Source organism: Myotis brandtii, unplaced genomic scaffold (genome assembly GCF_000412655.1).
Source record: "Myotis brandtii unplaced genomic scaffold, ASM41265v1 scaffold78, whole genome shotgun sequence".
Taxonomy (NCBI): Eukaryota; Metazoa; Chordata; class Mammalia; order Chiroptera; family Vespertilionidae; genus Myotis; species Myotis brandtii.
The window spans coordinates 1711613-1720272 of NW_005371131.1; positions in this window are offsets into that span (position 1 = coordinate 1711613).

The following is an 8660-nucleotide window of genomic DNA, read 5'->3' on the forward strand; positions in this document are numbered from 1 at the left end:
GGTTTCCAGCCCCTGTGGCCCCGGAGGCCGCCCAGCCGGGCAACCGCTGGGCCCGCCTGTTTGTCTTGTGGTTCCATTTGGAAGAGGCGTCTCGACTTTTCATTCCGAGCGGCTACAGGGGTTTCGGTCTCTTCACGGCTGCCAGGTGCCAGCTCTGGGCCGCCATGGGAGGTGCCACCGGCCGCTCCCAGAGAATGTGAACAGGAGGTGGGGAACCGACCCCGGATGGAGCCGATCATGGACACTGACAGCCCGCACCTTTGTCCAGCACCTTACAGGTTGCACGGCGTATCCGGCAGCATTCGGTGTTCATTTTGATCCTCACTATAGCTCTTGGAGAAAGAAGGGAGTGGGACACGGCTGTTCCCAAGTGGCCTTTGGTGGGAGGTAGATCATGGCCGGAGTACACTCGCCAGGGAGAGCCGGGAAGGAAGCGGGTGGACACAGAGCCCTAGGGCCGTGGTCGGCAAACTGCGGCTCGTGAGCCACATGCGGCTCTTTGGCCCCTTGAGTGTGGCTCTTCCTAAGCCTTAGGAGTACCCTAATTAAGTTAATAACAATGTACCTACCTATATAGTTTAAGTTTAAAAAATTTGGCTCTCAAAAGAAATTTCAATCGTTGTACTGTTGATATTTGGCTCTGCTGACTAATGAGTTTGCCGACCACTGCCCTAGGGGACCACCACCTCCACCGCAGGGGCAGAGCAGCCGCCGGGGCAGGGGAGGACCAGGGGCAGGGTGTCACCGAGCAAGGTGGAGAGCAGGCCAGAAGGGAGGAGAGACAGACAGTGCCAATCGGCAGAGATGCGCAAACTGAGACAGAGCAGCGGAGTGGCCAGGAGTGTGGTTCAAATCCTGCCCGTTCAAGCGTATGGTCCTCGGCACATTGCCAACCCTCTCTGGGCCCTAGTTTCCTCACCTGGAAAATAGTGATAATGATGCTTCCTGCCTGTCAAGATGGTGCTGAGAACGGCATGAGCTAATCCAGTGATGGTGAACCTTTTGAGCTGGGCGTGTCAGCATTTTGAAAAACCCTAACTTAACTCTGGTGCCGTGTCACATATAGAAATTTTTTGATATTTGCAACCATAGTAAAACAAAGATTTATATTTTTGATATTTATTTTATATATTTAAATGCCATTTAACAAAGAAAAATCAACCAAAAAAATGAGTTCGCGTGTCACCTCTGACACGCGTGTCATAGGTTCGCCATCACTGACTAAGGATGAGCCCGGCACCAGGGTCAATGGCTGTTGGCTGTTATTTTAACTAATATAACAGGAGGCACAGTTAAAAACGACAGGGTAAGACAATGATTCTTCCAGAGATCTTTCTACTGGGCCCAGTAGGCTTTCAAATACACCCAGTAGGCTTGGCCCATCTTGCCAGCATTCTCACTCCACACCAGCCCTGGGATACGACTCCTACAAAGGGGGGACCCTGTCCTCGGGGTCTCCCATCACCAGGGGCACGGAGGCCTGCTTTGTGCTGACTCACAGTCTTCGCATCCTCGCCACAAACCCGCCCAGCACAAAGCATCCGTTACTGTTCCCATTCCAGTTGGCAGAGAGGTGCAGCGAGCTGCCCAAGGTCACACAGCTACCACGTGGCCCAGCTGGGATTTGAACCCCAACAGTCTGGCCTTTGAGGCCACGACTTGGTCACTGTGCGACTCTCCCAGCAGCTGCAGGTGCTGGCCAGCATTGTTGTAGAAGACACAGTAGATGGAGCAGGTGATGTTCGGGCCAAGACAAGCACAGAAGGACAAACGAGATTAGGAAGGGACAGCAGGGCCAAGGCCCGGGGGGCAGGAGAGGCTGGGCCGGTTTGAGGATGGAGAAAGCCGCCTGCCCAAGGCACAGAGTGTGGGATGGAGAAGGGCAGTGGCCTGACAGCTCTCTGAGGAGAGCAGACATCTCCCCCCGCCCCCCCCCCCAGTAGGAAGCCTTGGGGCAGGGGGTAGCAGCGAAAATATAACAGGATTTAAAAGGGACACGCTCTGCAAATGAATAGGACACAACCATTAAAAAAAAAAAGGCGAGAGGCATTGTGGGTGTTTGTTAGAGGGAAAAGCAAAGTGCAGGGAGTGTGTGGCAGCTTCTGTTTAGGGGGAAGGAGGAGAGAAGGGATAAGAAGCAACGTTCATGGCGTTTGCTGGGATGGAGGTAACATAACCTGCCCGGATGGGCACTGCAGCCTGGGGGCAGGGGCGGAGCAAGTATTCTCGAGTGCTCTTTCCCTGCTTCTAGATTTTAAAGCCAGGGAAGAGACTGTCTGTTCCAAAATTTAAAATTTAAAAAATGACCAGGCTGCTGGGAGGAGAATGCAATGGAGGGGAAAAAGTGGACTCAGGGGAAATATGAGAGGATGCGACTTGGGACTGTTAAGGGGTTTGGGGGTTAGGGGTGGGGTGAGCAGTAGGGGGAAGGAACCTAGAGCAACAGGAACCAGCTTAACGTTGCCCCTAGCTGAATTTGGCCTAGGTTCAGACTGAACCAGCCAGAAATGGACAGCCAGGATAAATGTGGAATGTTCTAGAAAAACAGCTCTTGGCTCCTGCAGATGAACTATTTTGGGCTGTTAAAGGAGCCCTCACCCCCACCCCCTACCCCCCGCGGCTCTGGAGGGATGATTTGTTCAACTTGAAACACCTGCAGCTGCGAAGTTAACCAAAAAGCTCCCTCCTGCTGCAGGCATTTTCCTGGTGGCTGCTGCCCCCTGCTGACGGGATTGGGACATCACAGCCTCCGTGCAATCCCGAGCCCACAGCTCCGGGCTCCACTTTGCATTCTGGGCGCATGGAAGGTGAGTGAGTCACATTTCCTCTGCCCTTTATTGTGATGGCCATGCCAAGCACTGCATCAGCGGAGGCATAAACAACCAGACCCACGTGAACAGTGAAAAACCAAACAGCAAAGTCATTACCAAGAGCAGGCGGTGTACCAGAAGGCAGATGCGACACAGTGCATCACAGAACATTGTAAAGCAGACGCCACCACCGCATTCAAGATCGCCCTCCAGGGACTCAGCGGCAGCCCAGGGGCTGTTAAGAAGAGCCGGTGTTGACTGGGTCTTACTACTTGCCAGGCGTTGTTCTAGAACCTTCCCTGTGTTCACGCAGTTGGTCCTCAGGCACCCACAGGGCAGGGATGAGGAAACAGACACACAGAGAGCTTAAGTGGCAAAGCAGGATTCAAACCCAGACAGGCTGAGTCCCAGTCCTTGCAAATTCCAATTTATAAGTCAATACTTCCTTCTCATATGTCAGTGGTTCTCACCCATGGACCATTTTTGCGCCCAGGGGACATTTGTCAATTCCTGGAGACATTTTTGTTTGTCACAAGGAGGAAGATGATTCTGGCATCTAGTAAGCAGAGGCCAGAGATGCTGCTGACCATCCTGGAAGGCACAGGACAACCCCCCCACAACAGGGAATTGTCTAATCCAAAGTGTCAGTCGTGCCACAGCGAGAAAACCCTGATCTAAACACATAAAATTCCGATGAATCTACTAGCCCCCTCTTTTGCATCGCCCTCTGACATGAGGGCATTAGCACAAAATTGATCTAATGCGTGAGAGGTATTCTTGAAGATTCCTGCCCAGATCCTCTCCCACTAATTTCCCCTAAAGCCTCTTATTTACCCAGAGGGATTGTGGTGATGGGGCTCTGAGGAGCAGCGTGGGCAGAGGAGAAGCCTGGAGCAATGGTGGAGGCCTGGTGCCTGCAGCGGGCGCCATGAGCCCAGGCGCCTGGCAGGGAATATTACGGCTGTCCTGGCACTGAGCCGCCGCGCACACGCACGCTGCTTGTCATGACTGTTGGGAAGCGTTCAACCCCAGGATGACTGAACAGTCCCTGGAACAACTTGTCAGCAGCTGCCTCTCGCTTCCTTCTCACTCAAAGCCCTCACTTCCTAACCAGCCCAAACAGTCCAGTCCCTGGCTTTGGGGAGCAGTGCTGGTAAGCCCTCCTCCGCCATGGAGCCTACAGGTCTGGAGGCTGTGTGAGTGTGGAGCTGGCTGTGCCATGGAGGAGGGGGGTGGAGGGCCCAGACATCAGGCTGCCCCTATCTGAATGGCCATGGCACTCCTTCCCCCACTAAGCCCCTTTCCTATGCAAGAACTGGTGCTCAAGAATCAGTGCTTATTGAATGAATGAATCACCAGACAGGTAAACCCTAGGAGATTTCATTCATTCATTCATTCAAAAATATTTACTGAATGTCTCACCATGCTGGGCCCCTGTCCTAGATGCTGGGAGGACAAAAGAAAGCAAGTCTCCATTTTCATGAAGCTAACCTTGTAGTGGAGGAAGACAGATACTACACAAACAAATACACATGGCATATAATATCAGGCAGTGGTGTACACTATGAAGAAAGTAAAGTAAGACCAAGGGATTGAGACTGACAGATTGGGGGCATTCTTTAAATTGAGTGCTGGGAGGCCTCTCCAAGGAGATGGCACTTGGACAGAGATCAGAAGGTCATGAGGGAAAGTGTCATGCAGCCATGTTGACAACAGTAAGCGCAAAGGCCCTGAGGTAGGAGGGGGGTAGCGGAGCCTGAGATACAGTAAAGCCAGCAGAGGAAGTGGATCAAGGTGTGTCCTGGCATGACCTAACAGCAGTGGCTCTTAAACACGAGCCTGCGTCAGCATCTCCAGGAAGGCTTATGAGAGCACAGACTGTGGTCCTCACCCCCAGTGCTCAGTGTCTGGGGCGGGGCCTGAGAATGTGCATGTCTAACAAGTCACCGTGTGATGCTGATGCCGCTGGTCCAAACACCACAGCACAGGGTGTTTGGTCTTAATGCAACAGGCCCTTTCCCGCTCAGCACTCACACAGCAGTCACAGGCCATCGTTGCTCGATTACCTGCCTCCCTCCTGGGCTGGAAGAGCCTGAGAACAGAAGGTGGTTCTGTCCATGGTGCTTAGTAAGCACTCAATAAAGTATGTGTTGGATGAATTCCTCAAAGAAGGTTTCATGAAGGTTTCAGACCTATTTCTTACCAATCTCCCACCCAAGCAATCACGTGCCATTCTACAAAGGCTCAGGGCACTACCTCCCGCAGCTCCATGCCTTCGCACATGCTGTTCCATCTACTCAGGATGTCCCTTCCTCTCTGTCCACCTCATAAATCCACACCCACGCTTCAGGGCTCCCCTTCCAGCATCTCCTTCCCAGCGCCCTTCCACCTCTCCAGGGTCAGGAGTGCTCCTTGGGGTCCTGTATCCACTCATGTCACGGGGTTTGTTCCTACAATTGTCTTCCCTTCTTGACTAGAGGTCACAGCCGCGCAGCGCCCTGCCCCCCAGGTTGAACCAGTCAACAGAGGTGTTCTATTATTGTTGTGGTGCTTTAAATTTAAGTTCGTTGCCAAAATTTGAGAGTCAGGGGATTTCACACAAAAATCCAGATTTTGGGCTCCACGATGCAAGTCAGGGCCGGCACTTTCTTTCTTTTTTTAAATATATATTTTTATTGATTTCAGAGAGGAAGGGAGAGGGATAGAGAGATAGAAACAACAATGATGAGAGAGAATCATTGATTGCCTGCCTCCTGCACGCCCCCTACTGGGGATCGAGCCCACAACCCAGGCATGTGCCCTTGGCCGGAATCGAACCTGGGACCCTTCAGTCTGCAGGCCGACGCTCTATCCACTGAGCCAAACCAGCTAGAGCAGGGCTGGCACTTTCACACGGCCATGGCCTGCCAGAGCCTCTGGGGTTCTGTCACCTTCGCTGTGGTGGCCCTAGCAACCAGCACAGCAGCTGGTCCAGGGTAGGCACTCAGAACAAGCTTATTAATGAAACTGTAAATGTAAGGGATACTCTAGGTCAGTGGTTCTCAACCTTGGCTGCACATTAGAATCACCTGGGAATCTTTTTAAAATCCTGATTTCTGGGCCTCATCCTCTGGAAATTCTGTTTCTTTGTTATGGGATGGGGCCACAACATTAGTGAGTCTAGGTGATTAGAGTCTAGGTGATTAAAAAACAAACAAACAAACAAACCCCCCACCAATTCTAAGAGCAGGTGACCCGAGGCTGGTTCTGATTCCCGCTGGCTTGGTGCATGACCTTGGGCTCTCTCCGGACCTCAGTTTCCTTGCCTGTTAAGTTGAAGTAATAATCGTTTCACTTCCCAGGGTCATTGCATCAAACAAGAGAGAGGCTGTGAAGAGCTTAGCACGTGCCTGGCATATAACGCTCGGCCAGCACGAGCTATTACTGCAAGGAACTCGACCCTATGGGAGGAAGTGTGATGGAGTTTGAGGCAGGGGAGGCCCTGCTGGGGTCAGAGGGCACTAGACTACCTGTGTTTACTTGTAATCCCCAGTTCTGCCATGCACTAGCTATGTGACCCTGGGCATTTGACTTAACCTCATTGGGCTTCAATTTCCCCATCTATCAACTGGGGGTAATAGGGATTATTGTGACTATCAGGTGTGGACGTGAGTATTAAATGAATTAATCCTCTAAAGCACTTACAATGGGGCCAGCATTCAGCATGTGCTCAACACGTGCCAGCTCTCACTGTTACAGCTGCTCAGAGAGGGTTAGATTAGAATTTCTCAAGGCCTTTCATGGTTCCAAACTCTCTGGCCGCCTTAAAGCCAATGACTCTTGTCATGCAGCTGTCACTTAGTTATCAAGAATGTACAGAAGGCCCTTGGGATGAGGGAAGAATTCAATATAGAGGGTTTACCATCTCCCTGGAACGATCCAGAATGCTCTCATGATGGTGCTGACTAAAGTCACACAGAGTAGCAGCCACGAAAGGTAAAGAGTGGATGTGGTGCAGCCCTGCCTGGGAGGTGCTATTACCCCCCTTAAGGGAGGACACTGAGGCTCCAGAGGATGCCCCCAGATGTAGCTCGGAGTCTCAGCTCCATGGAGCTGCCTCAGAAGGCTGACTCACTCAAGGGGTCCTTTAAGGGACTAATGGGGTCCCAGTGAACAGGGCAGCCTGGAGGCGGAGGCAGGAAGGCCTGGGGTGTCTGGGACAGATGCACATGAAGTCTCCAAAGAAAAAAGTAGGTAAGGAGAATGAAGGAGAGACAGATTTTACCAGAACACCAGGAATGCTTCCCAAGAAGAGAAAATTTCAGGCAATCTGCATTGTTTTCCTGTGGATTCAGGGCTGAAAGCTTCACAGCCATTCATGGGGGGGTGGGGGGGGCAGTGAAGGGGGAATGTTCATGCCCCTGTGCAAGGCTAGTGGCCACTGAGACAGAGCAGCTGAGAGAGAGCAAATCACCTGGTAACTTAAAGGCATGTGACCACAGATCCTGAACACTCGCAGATCCTGAACACCCGCAGATCCTGAACACCTGCAGATCCTGAACATCCACAGATCCTAACACCCGCAGATCCTAACACCTGCAGATCCTGAACACCCACAGATCCTGACCACCCACAGATCCTAACACCTGCAGATCCTGAACACCCGCAGATCCTGACCACCCACAGATCCTAACACCTGCAGATCCTGAACACCCGCATCTCCGCTCAGGCTGCTCCTCCCTTTTGGCTCAGCCACGCGGAGCAGGAGCAGGAGTGAGAACAGGGTGCGTCTGGCTAACCTATGTGACCATGATAAACCAAATCCACCCAGATACATTTCTCCCCATTCACCCATCCAACTGTTGAGTGTTGAGCACCTACCATGTCCCAGACAGGCACATGCTTTCTCCTTTAAGCTTCAGGATAACCCCATGAAGGGGTTCCGCCAGCCCGGCTTTGAAGATGAGGAAAGAGGCTCAGGGGAGATGGCAGTGATTTCCGTTTGGGTTTCCTAACCAGAGCAAGTGGGACCTCCCTGGGTGACCAGTGTCCTGGATGCTCGCTTCATTCAATATGCGGTGTGATACGTTCTTCATTTTACACACGGAAATGGGCTCAGAGAAAGGTACTTAAAATTCCTCAGTGCAATCACCCGCCCCCCTCACCCCCCCCCCCATCAATATTCACTTGTTCTCTGACACCACTTTAAACATTTAAACAAATTCACTGACACCACTCTAAACACTTTCATATTTGGGAGTTTAAAGCGCATATCATCCCTGGGCTTTAAAAATAAGATTTCCCCGTAGGATGCGGGGCAAGGACTGGATTTCCAGATGCACCTCGCGGCCTCGCTCCCGGAACCTAGGAACCTGGGGAGCGACAAGAACCGCTGGGATTTCACACTCGTCCTAAGCTCCGCTTCTGCAACCGCGGCCTCGTCTACTTACTGCGCAGGCGCCGCTCCAGCCTCCCGCGCTCTCCCCGGAGCCCTGAGCGGGCGAGTCCACGTCCAGGAGCGCGGGGGATACGGAGAATCCCCGTTCCTCCCGAGATGGACCAGGTCACCCTCCCGCCAATCAGAAAGCTTCTTTAATCACAGCTCCCGCTACAAGACGTGGGAGCTGCTTTTCCAAGAACTTTCCGGCAGCGCGGAGAGGCGGGAGGTGGAAATGATTGACATCTCCTACAACCATTAGTCAAGCGGTATTAGCTTGAAGAGCAGACACTACTACGAATCGTCTTGCAAGAAAGATCTTAGTCCCGCCTCCTCCTCCCACTGGTCTCCGAAACCTTCGGGTGGAGATTTTGGTGGCAGCCAATCGAGGGCCAGCGAGAAAGCGGAGGGGGCGGGGCCGGCGGTTGCCCGGC